Genomic DNA, 4,036 nt, shown 5'->3' on the forward strand with positions numbered 1-4,036 from the left:
ATGTTTAGGATGACCCTATTCTTTTTTGTATTGGTGTTGACAATTTCTTAAGGCGATGTGTAACAAAGGGAAAACAAGCTAGCATACTTTGGCATTGCCACAACTCACCATATGGAGGCCACTTCAACGGAGAAATAAAACCTACAAAGATCCTTCAAGCCAGATTCTATTGGCCTACACTCTTCAAAGATGCTCATAACCACGCATGATCATGCGAGAAATGTCAATAAACCGACAACATATCTAGACGACATGAAATTCTATTACAGAACATGTTGGAGGTAGAAGTCTTTGATTGTTAGGGAATTGATTTTGTTGGTCCCTTACCATCCTCGCATGGCAACAAATACATCTTGGTTGCAGTGGACTATATCTCAAAGTGGGTGGAAGGAATTGCTAGTTCAACCAATGATGCAAAGACGATGATTAAGTTCTTAAAGAGAAACATCTTTTCTAGGTTTAGAGTGCCTAGATTTTTTATTAGTGATGGAGGTACACACTTTTTTAATGCTCAACTCTCAAAGGTCCTCCAACACTACGATGTTCGACACCCTATAATCCGCAAACAAATAGATAAATTGGAGTTTTAAATAGGGAGATCATGAGGATACTAGAAAAGGCCATAGCCACTTCAAGGAAGGATTGGGCTGCAAATCCTAATGATTGCCTACGAGCATATAGAACAACCTTCAACACACCCATTGACCTCTCCTCATTTCAAATGGTGTATGGAAAAGCATGCCACCTACCAGTGGGGTTAAAAATAAAAGTTCATTGGGCCATGAAGTGCCTCAAATGGTCTGGCTTGATTCTGCAGATAAGGGGCTTCCTCTTCCTGTTGACAATCACCAGGTGCTGAGCAGTGGCCATTTTGATGGTCACCACCACAGAAGTCACATCTCAGAACTTATTGAACTTGATGAGCTTGGTGTGTTTTTTGTGATCCACCTTGTTGAAATTGTTGAGGAAGTTGGCCTATCTGTTTTGTTAAGGCCTCTATTTGTCGAATCAAGAGTTTGTTTTGAGCCAGAATTGCATTTTGAGTATCCAACTCCATTATACCTTTTCTTTGAATCAGAGCCCTATCATTGTCACTTTGATAATCACTGGCTGCAATGGAGTCAATGATTACAATTGCTTCCTTCGGGCTCTTAGACATCATAGTACCTTAAGTTGAGGCATCAAGAATCATCTTTGTCTGAGGTTTCAAACCACTGTAGAAAATATGGAATTGTGCAACAAAATCAAAACTATGGTTTGGGCACTTCCACAACAAAGACTTGAATCTCTCCCATGTTTCACAGAGAGGTTCATCAGACCCTTGGGAAAAAACAACGATGGCTGATTTTGCACTGATGAATTTGGACGAAGTAAAGAATCTTGCAATGAATTTTTCCTCCACCTCTTCCCAAGTGTTGAGGCTTTTGTTTGGATGTGATTTGAGCCATGTCTTTGCCTTACTTGCCAAGGAGAATGGAAAAACTCTCAGATAGATAGCTTTGACATCTTCATCAAAAGCTCCCATGGTACTACAAAACTCCATGAAGGTTGACAAATGTGTGTATGGATCCTCATGATCCCTTCCAGCAAAAGGGTGGGAGCCTATTAGACTGAGCATTATTGGCTTCAACTCCACAACCTTATTATTGAAAGGAGGAATGACTATGTTGTTGTAATGCTTTAGTCCTTGTTGATAAGCATAGTCACCAAGAGTCCTTCTTGGTGGTCTATTTCCTTCTACTTCTCTTTCTCACCAAGAGTCCTCCGTGAGATTTCGAGATTGACCGAAAACCTATTTCGGTAAAACCACGATCTCAAACTCATTAACTGTTGGATGACCTTCAAACTTGGACTGTAAGTTCACAATGCATGTTTGCATGTTTTGAACATTGGGATTTACAAAATAAAATCGCTAAATGCAATTCCACCTAGAGGAAATAATTTGCTCACTGACACCAACTCGCTAAGCACAATTCAAGCCATAAGAGAAATTTTGCTCAATGCAAAATGTCTTGCTTAGCGCCAAAAGTTAAATTTCTCTTAGCGAGACGAGCTCGCTAAGCGATTCTTGCAGGGTATAAATACGACAACAACGTAAAAACATGCGTTTTTCACTTCTCTTCTTCCCTAAACTTTCATCCAAAACCCTAAACCTCCCCCCCCCCCCCCCCCACCACCCATGACCACCGATGACCACCACAAGCCTCCATCACTTGCCGCTGGACCACCGCACGGAGAAGAACACTTTAATCGGAATGAAATCCTCTAAAACTAACTCGAGGATTTGGTAGAGAATAGAGTCTTCGACCCTTCCTTCGTGGTTTCTTTGAGGTAACCATATTATCTATTTCTTCTCCTAGTTAGATAGAGTCTATCTTTGTATCTCTTGTGATTTGGTCACCATTCTTGGATATTTTGTGTTCCTTTTGAAAAACCCTTGAAAATGAGTTGTTGTAAAAGTTGCTTTTTTATAAAATGGATTTTATTTTTCTGACCTTTGCTGAACCCCGATCACATTGGTGTGATCGAAATTTCAAAATGAAGTCTATTTGATGTGGACCCCAAAAACACCATTTTAACCCCTTTTAAGATTGAATGGATATTTGACCCCGAATGTTAATATTAACTATGTCTTTTAAAACTATATTGAGTTGTTTTCGATTTGGTATATAGAGCCTAACGTTTGGACCAGAGGACGTGAACCCAAGAGACCTCATAACAATGACACGAGGAACTAATAGAGAGATATAGATAGGTGGGGGGACTTTATTGTTTGTTTACAACTTTTGATATCATAGTTGGGGTCAGGGAACCCAATTATGGGGGTGTATGTTTGTTCCTGTTGCATGATGGTTTTCAAGAAAAACTGTGTTTTAGACTAATGGGATGCGATATATTTGCTATTGATGAATGAAATTGTGAATGATGTTGTTGTTGTGATGACTGAAATTTTTGGGAAAAATCTTAATTACAAAGGAGACTCTGCAAAAAAATTTATATTTTTTCTTCCATTTACATCTTTTGTTAAATTTTAAATGGGCTTAAGAGTTTCTTGTATACTATAGTTCTCCTCTTTAATTTAGAATTTTCTCTAAAATATCAATCTCGTTATATTGCGAATTATTATGATATGTGTGGACATTTCCTGAAGACCTAGAGAATGTGAATCCCAGACATTTGTTATATGTATATATGTGGAATGTGATTGCTTGTGATGTTGATGATGATATTGATATGAGATGATGTTGATGATGATATTGAGATGAGATGATGTTGACGTTGATGATGACATTGAGATGAGATGATGTTGATGTTGACAATGTCATTGAGATGAATGTGTGTTATGTATGTACATGGGGGGTGCAATGATCCTATTTGGATATCCCTGGAGAGGGAAGGGGGTTGGTTAGAATTTTTAACTATCCAAGGTTAGTGCATTAATGGTGCTTATGTTTCATATTGCATAATTTTATGAAAATCGTACAAACTTTATCAGTAAGTACTTGTGATTTTTCATGAGAAAAAATACTGGTACTTGGGGCATGAGGACATACTTAGGCTATTTCCTATTAAATTGTACCACATTATATTTGAGATTTGAGTCAGGTACATGTATCATTCCGAGCATAATTGATTTGAATTGTTGAAAAGTTGATGACTAGTGTGATAAGTGTAAGTTGGTCGGATGGATTTTTTAGAATGATTGTGATTATTTGTTATCGTGTTCTTTCTAATTATGGTCATCTAATATTCGTTATTCTTTTACAATAAACTCACCATTATATCTTGTATCGTGTGGTTGATACTTGTGAGATCGTGAACCTTTGTTTGTGGGAGCAGATAAACAACAGTAGGTATCTTGGAGGGAATTCTTTTGTTGGAACCACCAAGTCGATGTGATAACTTTAAAGTTTATTTTGAGAGAGAATTGTGTTTTGGTTATCAACTCTCCATTAGTTGGTTCCTTGATTTTTTGATTGGCATGTAAATCTCGGGTGTAGAAACATGTAAAATCTGAATTACATTTTGATATGTG

General features: G+C 37.7%; 1 non-coding gene across 1 annotated transcript; it reads left to right on the forward strand.

Annotated features, from left to right (window-relative positions):
• Window positions 1-1,247: 1,247 nt before the first annotated feature.
• LOC113000836 (small nucleolar RNA R71) lies at window positions 1,248-1,349 on the forward strand. Its single transcript, XR_003266157.1, has one exon. It is a non-coding gene; the product is annotated as a small nucleolar RNA R71 (small nucleolar RNA).
• Window positions 1,350-4,036: the final 2,687 nt, after the last annotated feature.

Source organism: Glycine max, chromosome 20, assembly GCF_000004515.6.
Source record: "Glycine max cultivar Williams 82 chromosome 20, Glycine_max_v4.0, whole genome shotgun sequence".
NCBI classification, from domain to species: domain Eukaryota; kingdom Viridiplantae; phylum Streptophyta; class Magnoliopsida; order Fabales; family Fabaceae; genus Glycine; species Glycine max.